Source organism: Esox lucius, chromosome 16 (assembly GCF_011004845.1).
Source record: "Esox lucius isolate fEsoLuc1 chromosome 16, fEsoLuc1.pri, whole genome shotgun sequence".
Taxonomy (NCBI): domain Eukaryota; kingdom Metazoa; phylum Chordata; class Actinopteri; order Esociformes; family Esocidae; genus Esox; species Esox lucius.
Genome location: NC_047584.1, coordinates 27590789 through 27605885, shown reverse-complemented (window position 1 = coordinate 27605885; position 15097 = coordinate 27590789). Strand labels below are relative to the sequence as shown.

Genomic DNA, 15097 nt, shown 5'->3' with positions numbered 1-15097 from the left:
TGCATCTGTGTGTGTGTATTTGGAAACGGGGGTTGAGTATGCATCTGTGTGTGTGTTTGGTGAGCAGGTTTGAGTTTTTGTCTGTGTGTGTGTATTTGGAAACGAGGGTTGAGTATGCATCTGTGTGTGTTTGGTGAGCAGGTTTGAGTTTTCGTCTGTGTGTGTGTATTTGGAAACGGGGGTTGAGTATGCATCTGTGTGTGTTTGGTGAGCAGGTTTGAGTTTTTGTCTGTGTGTGTGTATTTGGAAACGAGGGTTGAGTATGCATCTGTGTGTGTTTGGTGAGCAGAGTTGAGTTTGCATCTGTGTGTGTGTATTTGGAAACGGGGGTTGAGTATGCATCTGTGTGTGTTTGGTGAGCAGAGTTGAGTTTGCATCTGTGTGTGTGTATTTGGAAACGGGGGTTGAGTATGCATCTGTGTGTGTTTGGTGAGCAGAGTTGAGTATGCATCTGTGTGTGTTTGGTGAGCAGAGTTGAGTTTGCATCTGTGTGTGTGTATTTGGAAACGGGAGTTGAGTATGCATCTGTGTGTGTTTGGTGAGCAGGTTTGAGTTTTCATCTGTGTGTGTGTATTTGGAAACGAGGGTTGAGTATGCATCGATGGGGCGGAGCTTATGAAGGAAATTTTGGAAATAAGTGTGTGTGAGTGTGTGTGTGTGTGTGTGTGTTTGTGTACTATACGTGTGTAAGTGTGTGTGTGTTTGTATACTATATGTGTGTGTGTATGTGTGTGTGTGAGTATGGGTGTGCTTTTGGGGGGTGGGGTGTATGTATATAAGGTATATGAAATACATGTGTGTTTGTGTGTGTAAGCGTAGGAGGGGGATGTGAATACATGGTTGTGAGTGTACAGAGAAGACAATGGACCAAACCCCACCCAGTCCATCAGTGAAGCACGTTGTCTGGAGGAGAGTTGAGGAAGCACAGGCAGCAGAGAGAGTCACAGCCACCTGGGGAAACGACAAACTCAAGATCTGGCTTTTCCCAGTCCAAAACATGGTTGAAATTAAAGGCAATATCCCAGTGTTATAGTGAGACTGCAATTGCAGTGCACAATTTTGGATCAGTCAGAGATGACTGCCGTATTTACGTTTAAATGGATCTAGGGCACCTAGACTGGAAACCTAAAGAGCAGTGGGAGTGAGGGGTAGGTTTGTAACCTAGTGGTGGGCATTAGAAGGCAGAGATAATATGTGATTTATTAGTCCTTTTTTGAGGACACTTGTTGGTTGGAGCCAGTTAGTTGGTTGGAAAGAAAACATCTGGGCTACTGGTGCCCTCCAGGTGTCTGCTCTTCTCCCAGTGCCATTCACCCTGCCACTGTGATTATATTATGTTCAATAACTATGTCTACAGTATATAATATTCTGTTATACATGTGTTCATACTACTATTATATTACAGGTACTCAAAAACAAAAAAAAAGTATATACATTTTTTAATACATCAACATTTTGCTTCCCTAGCTTTCCCCGGCCCCTATCGAATACAGCAACCTTTATCAGATTATCTGGAGATTTTGGAGACTTTGGGAATCAGACTCAGACACTTAGTGCTTATTCAGCTTTCACACAGAGCTGGCTCCCCTGTTCACACTACATTACAATATTTCTAATATTCTTTTATTTGATCTCATAAAGATGATGTGTTATGTAAAAAATAGGTGTGGATGATGTAAAAACAAATATCAGAATGAAGACATGTTAATTCAGTGCTTTCTCAGTAGTTCCATATGACTCAAGTCTAATGTTTACTGTTTTCAATACCGCATTACAGAAAAAATCACAATGTTAATCATGTCCTAATACATTTTATTATTACCAAACACCAAAGATAGCTGGCTTTAAATGCAGTTTTCACATATAGTTTCTTTTTATGAATCTGTATTTACAAACGTATTCCAATATTTCTATTTTGTATTGATCTTTTAAATAATGTGCGTGTGCTGGTTGGTGTGGCTTGGCTCTTGGGTGTAACAGTAGCTAAAGCGTCTCCACTCCCCTGGGATCATCAGCCTTCGGGCCACAGATCCACCCAACAGCTTCACAGGAAACAGGATGCTTCCGGGACACGGTGAAGAACATTGACCATACATTAGCTATCTCGCTGTGTTTCATGTTGCACTGTTCTTGAGTAAGTGATATTCTGTCCCACTAATAACTAGCTGCTAGTAGGCCGTTTATATCTCCCCTCCTCTCTCCTTCCCTCTCCTCCCCTCTCTCCTCCCCTCTCCTCCCCTCTCTCCTCCCCACTCCTCCCCTCTCTCCTCCCCTCTCCTCCCCTCTCTCCTCCCCTCTCTCCTCCCCTCTCTCCCTGACCTCTCTTCTCCCCTTTCTCCTCCCCTCTCTCCCTGACCTCTCTCCTCCCCCCTCTCCTCCCCTCTCCTCCACTCTCTCCCTGACCTCTCTCCTCCCCTCTCTCCCTGACCACTCTCCTCCCCTCTCTCTCCTCCCCTCTCCTCCCCTCTCTCCCTGACCTCTCTTCTCCCCTTTCTCCTCCCCTCTCTCCCTGACCTCTCTCCTCCCCCCTCTCCTCCCCTCTCCTCCACTCTCTCCCTGACCTCTCTCCTCCCCTCTCTCCCTGACCTCTCTCCTCCCCTCTCTCCTCCCCTCTCCTCCCCTCTCTCCTCCCCTCTCCTCCCCTCTCCTCCCCTCTCTCCTCCCCTTTCCTCCCCTCTCTCCTCCCCTCTCTCCTCCCCTCTCTCCCTGACCTCTCTTCTCCCCTTTCTCCTCCCCTCTCTCCCTGACCTCTCTCCTCCCCCCTCTCCTCCCCTCTCCTCCACTCTCTCCCTGACCTCTCTCCTCCCCTCTCTCCCTGACCACTCTCCTCCCCTCTCTCTCCTCCCCTCTCCTCCCCTCTCTCCCTGACCTCTCTTCTCCCCTTTCTCCTCCCCTCTCTCCCTGACCTCTCTCCTCCCCCCTCTCCTCCCCTCTCCTCCACTCTCTCCCTGACCTCTCTCCTCCCCTCTCTCCCTGACCTCTCTCCTCCCCTCTCTCTCCTCCCCTGTCCTCCCCTCTCTCCCTGACCTCTCTCCTCCCCTCTCTCTCCTCCCCTCTCCTCCCCTCTCTTCCTGACCCCTCTCCTCATCCTATGTAATCTTCTCTCCTACATGCCATTTGACCAGTGTTGTTCCATCGGCATCAACCCAAATCCATTACAGCAGGAGCGGCAGGAAGAGGGAAAGATTGGGTGGGTGGGGGGGGCTGAGTAAAGACCATGGTTGCCCTTTGATCTTCCTTATCATTTTGTACCTCAAACACACACACACACACACACACACATGCACAACCAAACACCTTGCTACTTAGCTCCCATTGTGCACAGGACTGATGGCTGGGGTTCAGGTCTGATGGCTGGGGTTCAGGACTGATGGCTGGGGTTCAGGACTGATGGCTGGGGTTCAGGACTGATGGCTGGGGTTCAGGTCTGATGGCTGGCGTTCAGGTCTGATGGCTGGGGTTCAGGACTGATGGCTGGGGTTCAGGACTGATGGCTGGGGTTCAGGTCTGATGGCTGGGGTTCAGGACTGATGGCTGGGGTTCAGGACTGATGGCTGGGGTTCAGGACTGATGGCTGGGGTTCAGGTGATGTTGTCCTGCGGGTGAAGATGGGGGAGGAGCCAGCAAGGCACAGGGAGTATGGGAAAGGACCAGGGATGGGATGTCTGCTGGCCATGTGCCGTCTCCACAAATACATCACCAGGGGCCAACAAAAGGGAGAGGGCAGAGGGAGAGAGAGGGGGGAGGGTGGGTAACAGGCTTTATTAAACTACACCCAGGACCAGAGAGACAAGAGGAGATTTAAAGGGGAAGAAGGGAGGATTTGGTCAGGAGAGGTGTTCTACAGTCCATCTCTCCTAATTTTTCATTAAACTCCCTCAGGGGGGCTGCTTTTCCTTTCCTTCACGGTCTCACGTTCATAAGGAATATCACCTCAGTCCCTCTTGCTTCATGACATCATGACAGAAAGAAAGGGTTAGAACTGGGTTGTTGTCTGGTGGTGCTGGTAGAGCCCTGTGCTTGAGGAAACATGCTATCAGTCTGGGGTAATAAAGACACGCCCAGACCTGACCTGGAGCAGCTGGAAACGCACACACACACCTGGATGGGATGACTCACAGTGGGTGGGTCAGGAGACGGAGCATGAAGTCATCCCATCGCTCCCTCTCTTCCTCTCTCTGTCCTCTTCACTCTCTCTGTCCTCTTCACTCTCTCTCTTCTCTTCCTCTCTCCTTCTCCATGTCTTCCTGCTTCTCTACCCCTGACTCAGTTCACTTTAAAGGTTGTTATTTGGTTGTTCTTCTTTTCTGTCATGTCTTTGTTTTTTTTCCTCTCTGTGATCAAAGGCAGGAAGTGGTGTGGCTGAGGTGGGCTCCATTTGCCAGGTGTGGGTGGGGCCACAGTAACCGTGGCGACGGTGAGAAACGGGAGAAGCTGGAGTAGCGTGAGAACGCTACCTGGAAAACAGCTGACCAAGACACACATGCAAACAGGTACAGACACACACGCAGACACACACACACATACACACACACACAAACTACACACACATACACACACAGACACAGATAGACACACACACACACACACACACAAACAGACAGACATTCACGCAGACACACACACAGACAAACAAACAGACAGACATGCACACAGACACAGAGACACAGAAAGACAGGCACAGACACGGACAGATGGAACAGCCTTACTCATGTCTCAGGAATTCCAAGGTTTGATGTTTGGGAAACACTTTAGAAAGGCAGAAATAGGTTTTCTTTATGAGCAATAAAAACTCTTACGAAAAACACAGAATCTTTGGACAACATGATCTCCCAAACGCTAGAAACCCCTTGTTTTTACTCTGTGAAAATGAAGTGGATTATCAATATTTTCTTATGCAAACGTCTATATGAAGTTACTGAGCCACTTCCAGGTCTACAGGTCCAGTGAATCTAGACACTTGCAAGGCCAGGGTTGTCGGTTCGATTCCCACAAGGAGGCCTGTTTGAAATTTAAAATGTATGCACTCACTAATGTACTGATCACAGCATGAATACACCAGTGTCCAGGGCTGAACCAATGGGGTGATGTCATCAAATCATCATGGATCAACATTCCTGTTTCTGTCACCTTGTAGAATCCATGACCCGAAGAATTCTGCCTGTTCTGGAGACATAGTGTTCAACACAGTACTGTATGGGGTATGTAATAAAATGGAAACTGAATGTATTATTTATATAATGTTTAGTAGCAAAAATTAAAGAGTGCAGAAGTTTTATCGAATGTATTCTGACAACATACATCAAATTCCTGGACAAATGTGGCATTTCGGCTGAAGGAAGAGAACTGGAAGAAATCCAGTTCATATGCAGTATGTTGTTTGTTGATTAGGTTTTCTCCCCTTCCAGCTGTTTGTCTTTCTTAATATCTCTTGGTCTTCCTCTCTCCTTTGTTGAGGCAGGCCTGAGGAATGCCCTCGCCCTTCTTCTGAATTTCATATAAATCCTATTGCCTGTTTACCTTCTCACTGACACTGTCCTCAATCCCAATTCCCAGGCACTGTCTGGGCTCGAGATGTGTGTGTGTGTAAATGACCTCTGACCTTTCTCACAGGGGAACTAATAGTCTCCCATGAAAACATCCCTCCTCGTGCTCCTTCCTAAAGCTGTCCGAAACACGTTGGATTCTCGCTCCATGTTTGGTAACACAGGGGTGTTGGGTTGATAATGTACCGTTTGAAACACAATGTGGGATTGTTTATTTTCATTGTGCTACAGGGAAAGGTGTGTGTGTATGGGAGAGTGAGAAGAGAGAGAGAGTCAGAGAGAAAGTAAGAGAGAGATAGTCAGGGAGAGAGTCAGGGACTGAGCGATTTAAAGGTTTCAATGTAAAGAGGAAGTTCAGCTTGTTTACTATATTCTCAAACCGCACGATTACGCAACATTGTGAAATAGGACCACAAGAGGAAGTGTGTTGTTTGTGTGTGAGTGAGTGAGTTACTCCTGATCCCTGCTTGTGTAAGATTATTAATCTCTTGTTGTCAAACAATGTGTGTTCATACAGATAGGAAGTGTCATTTGAACAGTTGTTTACAGTGGGAACACGTTTAGAGACTGGCCCTGGACAGTGAGTGTGTGTTGTGTGTGTGTTGTGTTTGTTTTTGCGTACCTGTGTTTGGGTTTGTTTTGGGTCTGTGTGGTATTAGGCTCAGTTGCCTGTGCTCACGTTTTGGTGTTTGTCATGTTTTTCCCTTGTTGTTCGTCCGTAGATGTACAAATATAGTCAAAAATGCCTTTCCTTATGTTTGCATTCCTTCCTGATCAGATCTCTGGGAATCTTCTGGAATATCTCAGAATCTCCCAAGAACAGGCTGTCCAACTAAGTGGCTTGATAGACAGAGAGCTAAACATAGAGAGAGAGAGAGAGAGGAAGAAAGGAATAAATCATCTGAGAAAAAAGTAGAAAGACATTGGATTCTGAGAAAAGGTCATTATTTTCTCCACTGTCATGCATTCCTTCTCTCTCTCACTGCATTCTCTCAATCTTTCTATCTTTCTCTTCTCTCATTGTCTTTATCTCTCTGTTATATCCTTCTCAATATCTCTGTTGTCCCTACCTCTTTAATCTCTGATGCACGTCTCTGTCATTTACTTGGGGATGTCCACCAGCTGACCAAGGCCAAAAACACTATGCTACAACGTCCTCAAAGACTCTATTTGGACTACATCGATTGTCTGGAAAACAATTGAATTTAAATAAACATAATATGTAAATAAAACGTTCTATTCGCATTAGCAACCAGAAACTCTTGCTGCACTGTAGGGCGAAAAAACAAAGCAGCGCTTTGGCCAGACCCATGACCAAGAAGGCGTAGGAACTCAACGACTTTGTTGTTTACCTGGTAACTAACGTGGTGCTCTCTCTCAAACAAGTGCTGTGGCTGATGATAGTAGAATTGTCTTGTTTTGATTCTGTTTATGAAGCTGGAAGGACCTACAGAAACAGACTTCCTTCATCACCACTCATTCCGCTCCAAGGGACACCGAGCCAGACATTGTCTTTAGACCTCACCTCGGCATGGGGTGTATCTGTCAGAAGGAAACGTGCAACGTGCAACAGTCAACATTTTCACTTTCATTTACATTATCATTTCTTTAATATTTGACACAAATCTTTTTCCGCAGATGGCCAAGTGTCTGTAGGTCTCTCTCACCTTGTGCTTGATTGATTAATTAGGTCAATAATGAGTTAGGACCTCCCCTCCCCTTGTTGTGTAGGTCTCAGTTTGGTACAAATCTAAAGGGGAAAACACTCCAGTCTCTCCGTGGAATAAATGTTTGGGTCTAAATAAAACTATAGTAGCATAAAACGTCCCACAAGCACACTTCAGCACCTGGTGTGACTCTGTGTGTGTGTGTGTGTGTGTGTGTGTGTATGAAATCATACATCGATAAACTGCAGTTGTGTTTGGCAGAATACCGTAGTGTGCAGTTGGGAATTAAGGTTTGTGACCAGTTGCCATGAGAAAAGGGCAACCACTGGATAACAAACCACACTGTGAATGTATCCAATGCTGATGTGCTTATTTTCCCTTGTCAATCAAGCTTTAAATCCTCCTACAGAGCTAATAAATACCTTCATCCTTTTAAAGCGTTTGCATGTGTATTTTCTACAGAGACCTTCTGATTGTTTATTTCACCATTTTATTACATTTAAATGTTATTGTTTTCATTCTCCACTTGCTTTGGCAATGCAAACAAACTTTCCCTGTGCCAACAAAGACCTTTTGAATGGAGAGAGAGAGAGAGAGAGAGAGAAAGAGACTGTTGAGTTTGCATAACATTGAGTAAAATTTTGGCTTGTGAAAAATGTGTATAAAGTGTCATTAGTTATATACAGTAGTTACAGACCCACCCCTCACAAACCCCCATCCCATTGACCCTTGTCTGAGCTGGGCCAAGTGTGTGTGTGTGTGTGGGCGTGCGCGCGTAGGCGCCTGCGTGCACGTTTTGTTTATGTGCGAGGAAGAGGGGGCTGACTCCAGACAGAGCTAGACATTGATTATAGAGGCGGGGGAGGGGAGAGGTAGTGGGGAGGCTCTGGAGGAAAGGCGAGGGGGATGGGACTCTCTTTTGGGAATTAGCGCTCTATTATACAAGCGATGGAGGCCGGAGGGGGGAGGGGCGCAGATAAATAAATAATTAGGCAAACAGTCATCAGGAAGAACATGGTGCCTACACCGAGGAGATGGTCCAATAGGAGGGCAGGGGAGCCACAACAAAGGCAGACCCACCAAAGCCAAATGGAGGTGCTCCCCTTTATCAACCTCAGAACCGTTGATACCCGGGTCCAGGGGCTGGTGGCGCCGGCCAGACCCTTCTCCTCCGCGGTTCTCGGTTTGGCACGGAGTGAGCGTCGGTTAAATGGACCAGGTTAAGAGTTTGAATTGATCAATTACGTGCGCTATCATGGAATAAACAGCCAACACACTGTGTCCATACTGAGTCTCTCCAGAATACCAAGATCTGTTTGCTCTTTCAGCTGACACACACCCTACAGACAAAATACACACTGGATGAATAAAACATGAATGAGATTGTGTGCGTGCGCGTGTGTGTGTGTGTGTGTGTGGGTGTGACCCAGGCTGGCTCTGCCAGGGGCGTGTGTGAGTGCGTGCGTGTGTCTTCAGGGCGTTGCGGACACAACCATCATTCCAATATTGACATCCTATCTTGCTCTATTCACTTCCTATCTGAAACAGAGAAGGTATTTTTGGAGTATATGAGCGTGTGCATAAACAAACACACACACACACACACGCACGCACACACACACACACACTGACTTTAAACGGACAGACAGTCTGTCATAGCCACATAAAGCACACTCATCCATCTCCCCAATTCACTTTCATAAAACACACAGACGCACACACACACCTCCCTAGCCGTGGAACTCTCTGGTGGTCTCCCAACCACATGAATGGATAAATGGAGGAACAATGATGGATGACAAACATTGTCCTCCCATATCTCCACCTCTCGCCGAATTCATCCTCCATCATCCTCCCTTGTTTAATCTTCCATCTACTTTCTGATCCCCCTGTCCCCCCCTCTCCCTCCATTTGTCCTCTTTCATCCATCTCTTCTGTCCCAGCTTGGAGCACCAGACAGAGAGCCCAGGACGGCATCATCTCATCCCTCACCGAGGTCACTCTGCCAGGGACAAATAGGTCCCCAAGTGCCCCTGTGTAAGGGATTGGCCTGGAGCACATCCTGGGTTCAGTAACAAATCTACAGTCTTCCTCTATCTTACACAGACAGACAGTAAGCAATTAGATGCAAATGTTTCAAGATAAGTGGTCTGAAACTCTGTACTAGGAGGTGACGTGTCAGAGATGCTATGCAATATGTCCTGCTGCCCTAGTACAGCAGGCTGTTTTAACTAACCTGAAGCTAGGGCTAATCTTAGGGCATATGGTGGCTCTATAGGTTTAAGGGTGTCCAAAAACATTTGAGCACAAATCTCAGTCTCATAACATTTACACTCATTAAGTAAATCATCAACTCCCATCACCTTCTTTATACATGTAGCCATAACCAACCATGTTGCTGCTAAAACCAGGTTTCAACCTTGATCACCTTGTTTTTACGGACACACCTTAAATATTCCCACCCCTGCCGTCTGTGTGCACATGAGCAGATATATGACAGGGAAATTACCAAACAACAACTCTGTGAGAAAAACAGAGCAACGGCTTTAACAGGTCCAGCCTGCGTGCAGAGGTGCATTGCATTAGGGCTGTTGTGCAGCAGCAGGAAAACAGAGCCATGTGCCTGTTAGCTGGCTATATTCAGGCTCAGTTCACCACTCGGGCACAGTAGCTAGGCCCTAAACTGTCTCTCCTCTGGTGAGCTAGTGAATCAAGCGGTGCATCGTTTTCCTGAGGGTGTGGGCTTAAGGAAAACGTTTGGAGTGGAACCCCTAATATCACACTAGCAGTTATGTAACCGTGTCAGCTAGAGAGAGGACCAGGAACCAGGATGATGAGAACCAGAGACTGAGGATGGGGGAGAGGAGAGGATGGGGGGGGGGGTGGTCTTGTGTTGGCGTACATCCTAGGGATCAATGGGTTTGAGTAAAGCTCCTGTGGTTAACATGAGATGAATAGAGCTATTGTTTTGATGATGCGGACAAAACATCACCGTGCTTTCTGTTTTTCTCTTTTCTCATTTCATCCCTAAATATCCTTGCAGCCTCGCACCCTTTTTCATTTTTTGTCTCTCGCTTTCAATCTTTTTCTCTGGCAACGTTGTTTTTTTGTCCCAGCCGAAAACGAAGCGCTACCGGAGCAAAACACATTCCTGTCCGCATTCCTGCCCAAGGAAGAACACTGCCCGGAACATAATAAAAATCCAAGCACGTCATTTGTTTTTGAACCCACTTTCATTGGAACAAGGCTGGGTGGATGGATTGTTTCCGACTGTGTTTTGGTATTTGCGCGTGTGCGTGTTTTGCTCTGAGAATGTTTTTCTCTGTGGTGGATAGGTGTTCAAGTGTGATGAACAATTACAAACACACCCATCCCCCCGCCCGTTTTAATCGCAAGAACAAGCCTGTGGTCATGTTATCGGATTTTGAATGCAGACATTCCAGAGTACATAGACATAGATCGCACTACAAGACCAAATGGCACAACAACAACAGTAAGCAAAAATGTATACAGCAACTGAAATTGGAAATGAAATATTCTGGAAATAAAATCACACTAGGGAGAGTTCCCCCATTTTTGTGACTAATGAGTCAGCAAAGTATGACATCTGATTATCTATTTGTGGTAGAGACATTGGTCTGTTCCTTCCTGTTTTCAAGACCTCTACCTCAAATTTCAGCAACACTAACACTCTCCCTCTCTGCCTATGTGATATCACTTGCCCTATCCCTCTCCATGACATCACTTTCCCTCTCTGTCTCTGTGATATTTCTCAGTTTCTGTGACATCACTGTTTCTCTCCATCTCTGTGACATCACCATCCCTCTCCATCTCAGTGACATCACTCTCCCTCTCTCGTCTCTTCCACTTTCTAACATCAATCTCCTTTCGTTCCGTGTATAGACCAAAGATGTTATAAACCACACAGTAAAAAAAAAATATTATTCCCATCCTGTGTCCTAATTTCGATTTTCCTTTCTGCACTCCACTTTTCAGCTCCCTCTTTTCTCCTTCCCCCTCTTCCCCCCTCCCCTCTCTTTTCCCTCCCTCCAATTCCCCATCCCAGAACAGGACATTGAAAGCTTCCGATTGGTCAATCTATAGTGTTGATAAGCTCTTCCTGTCTTCCTCTCCCTTTCCCTTCTCCGTTCCTCAGGATGCTAATCACCAGCTTCCTCTGTTTGACACAGGACACACTGGACAGCTGGGAGAAAGACCTGTCTGTGTGTGTGAGTGTGTGTGTGTGTGTGTGTGTGTGTATGGTCAGAGTGTTCTGTATGTGAGCTGTGTGCGTGCATGTGGGCAAGAGAGTGTGTCCTTGTAAACATGGAAGTGTGGATGTTTTCGAGTGTGTTTGTGTTCACATGTACGTTACTGCATTTGCGTACGTGTGCGTACGTGAGAGTGTATGTGTGTGTGGCATTTACTGCTGAGCCATTACGGAGCTCATAAAGACTTCCTCAGATCACTATCAGAGGGGGTAGCACGCGGTTACAGCCACGGGCTGCGCACACAGAGTTACACTAACCCTGGAGCACCAACCAAACATCACTGCGACACGCTGCCCAAACAGGCACCAGAACACGGAAGAAATGCTCACCTGTCAATCTTCCTCTGACAGCAGTGCCCAGATAATTGGAGCGGATGCAAATGAGGTGTTGGTGAATTTACTGGAAAAGTTGTTTAATCAAGCAAATGCAATGCTTTTTCAGAAGCCAAAGTCTTTCTCACGCACACTTTAGTGCGTAATAATAATGATAATTCTCCCTCTTTGATTAATTGGTAGTTGTGCTTGGTTTTACACCGTCAAATTTAATTTAGAAAAATGCACTACAACTTTCAAAAGTATTTTGTTAAACAAAAAAAGGGGTAGCGGTGAGGGGCTGCACCAATGAAATTGTAGGATTTCATCACGACTTCAATAATACAATGTAAGTACTGTTTGTGCGGAAATAAATGTCCAGATCTCTTAATCAGGTACTCAACAGGAATTTGTAATTCTTTTGACTTTTGAAAAGCTGACATTTTGTTTAGCAAACGTTTCTGTCAGTTATATTCTTACATTTGGTGGTCAGCAGAAAAAGTAACTAGCTAGCCATGACGAATATTTGTCTGAGATGATTACCTTTGTCCTGTTACCTCCACACACCCAAATCATGGAACTTCTGGACTCCTCTGAGATGTGAAGAGCACTTAGTTCAGAAAGGGGAGTGACCCTCCGTTCGGAAACGATGGAAACTACTTAGGATGAACACACCACACGTATGAATGTAGCACACACAGACACACAGACATGCACACACACACACACATGTACACACACACACACACACACGTACACACACTCATTGACACAGGGATAGTCAGCAGGGGGTCAGGCCCCCCTGGGTGACAGTGGTATCAGCAGGTCAGCATTGAGGTCAATGCGGTGGTGCGTCTGTCCTCAGAGCAGAGCAGATAGGCCCAGAAGGACACCGGGCCTATTGTATTACATTACGGGACAGGACATTAGCCACGTGAGATGACTGAGTCCCTGTGTGTGTGTGTGTGTGTGTGTGTGTATGTCATTAGCTTGGTGTTGCTGTAAGGTTTCAGGTTAAATCTCTACCAGAATAGATCATGCTGTACTTATGGCACGTCACTAACATTTTAAATTGGGAAGACAATTAATTGATTGTTCATAATATTGAGCTGTGTCTTTCATTGGTTTCACTCAGGTTCAGAGCGCCTGATAAATTAATGGAATGTAACATGATGTCATGAATACTGTTGCATAGACTCTACAGGAACATGCTGTAATACTATAGGGTACACCAGACACTAACCTTAACCCTAAACTTAACTTCACCTCAATACTCAACCCAGGCATACTGGACCTGTTGCACAACATAATACTAAACCCAATGCTAACCGTACCCACAAACCAAACCTAAGTTCTAAAACGCTCAATGCTCAGTCCAATGACCAATGATGTAGAACACAATTTTCAGTGGCATGTTGGATCAACAGCACCACTTTAGCTGCTAGTGGTGACAAATGGCGCTACGCTTCTTTAAGCCTGGCTTAATGAGCTGGCTTTTGAGTGATACAACCTCAAGACGTTCAGGGTTGCGCGGTCTAGTGTGTTGCCAGGTCTACAGATTCATTTCCTGTGGGAGTTGGTTGGACAGAGGAGGAATAACCTGTTATTCATTGGAAGTCTCTTACTGTCCCACACCCAAAACATCTGTTATATGGGCTCACACATTTTAGGACACTTACAAGGGCGCATAAAATAAATAAAATCGGCAAACATAGGGACACATGTTGAACCATTATGTTCACACACAGTCCAGACACATATCTAAGTGTAAGAGGTCCCCTGTGTTCCCCAGATGGTGGTTCCTGCTCTACCCAATGTAGTAAAAAGGTCAAAGCTCAATAAAATGCCAGATTCTAACAACCAGTTTTCGATACTTACCAATAAAATGAACCCGGTCGCGTTCACAGGGAACAATAAGCTCTACCACTAACAAACCTGTCTAACGCTAACCCTTCAGCTTCATGTAAAGAACAGACGCTCCCCCCATCCACCACAGCCATCCCCAGATCCAACTCTAGGCCCACCTCCTCCCCGAATGGAGAAACTTATCTTCCTATCTTTCCAGTCTTATCATAGCAGTGTGCCTGCTGTCTGTACTGAAACAGGCCTTTCATTCAAGAGCAGAGTTACATGGAACAGTTTTCCGTTACCTTCGTTCAGTCATTCCTAGTGGAAGCCCATTGTAGCCAGCTGGAATCATATCATAAGAATGGTGCGAATGACAAGGTGTCAGCCTCGCCCAATGAGATATGACACCGCCTACCAGCACCAAAACGTTGGGGAGATGTCTGACTAAATTGAATCACTTGTATTTGTGCAACCTTCACAGAGTAACATCTTACCTCGCGCAGCAAGCTGCACCTGTGCTAATCAAGACATATCTCACCTGAGGTTGTGAGGTTCCAGGCATCTCACGTCTGGATTGTTGCATCTCAGTGTTGGTAGGGCGTCCTGCATATGCCAACCACAGCAGCTTACCCAGAATTCTGCAGGCCGTCTGCTGTACACGCAAATTGGCCACATAGCTACAGATCCATAGCAAACGGGTATTGTTTGTCTTTAAAGTGAATGCTACATTAGCACAACACAGGATAATGACAAAATAATTGACTTAAAACATCCCTCTGAATAAATTGTGGATTTGTTGTTAGGATGACTTACATCAGCTTACACCCAAGTATTTTCAGAGGCCGTCTTTCATTGAACAACTTTAGAGCCTTGAGTCAGAGAGGACAAACACTTTTCTGTGGCCGTAGTCTGCATCTGCATCTGACTCCGTCAGAACAATGCTTTGGCTAGCTGGATGGCACAAACCAGAGGGGGAGGGGTAACGGGGGCACAGGGTTCAGGCCTTGTCTTGTTTTTCCTACCGCCTCATTAAGGTGACATCACTCTTTCCATACTCTTCCCTGCAGTCTATCTGTCCCTCTTTCTTACCTCCCTCTCTCCCCCAGTGTCTCTCGATCCTCATTCCCCCAAGTCTCTCTATCCCCTCTCTCCCCTGTCACACTTCTCACACACTCTCTCTCCTCTCCGCCCCTGAGGTCACTCATCTTTCCCTCCTCTTCCGTCCCTTTCTCCTGCTGATCGGCCCCCCGTCACTCATCCCTCTGTACAGAGAAACAAAAGTAGACTGGTCCTCACCTCCACCTCCCCCTGCCCCTTAAAAACATCAGTTCTCCGCCCCTCTCGTCAGTCTCCCATCCGTCCTCCGCAATCCCCCTCCAACCTAGTGCAGGTCAGGGTAAATGCTGCCGGCTCCATGTCAGATATTGACTCACAGTGTTTTGCCACTGGACTCA

The 15097-nt window shown here is 46.2% G+C and overlaps 1 long non-coding RNA gene across 2 annotated transcripts; it reads right to left on the bottom strand.

The window, feature by feature from the left end:
* Positions 1-6317: 6317 nt before the first annotated feature.
* On the bottom strand, positions 6318-14584 carry LOC109614639. 2 transcript variants are annotated; one of them, XR_828463.3, is made up of 4 exons: positions 14457-14584; positions 14182-14320; positions 6899-7088; positions 6318-6402 (listed from the first exon to the last, which is right to left on the bottom strand). It is a non-coding gene; the product is annotated as an uncharacterized LOC109614639 (long non-coding RNA). The 2 variants fall into 2 exon arrangements; XR_004574571.1 differs by having other exon boundaries at positions 14182-14295.
* Between the last annotated feature and the right edge of the window lie 513 nt (positions 14585-15097).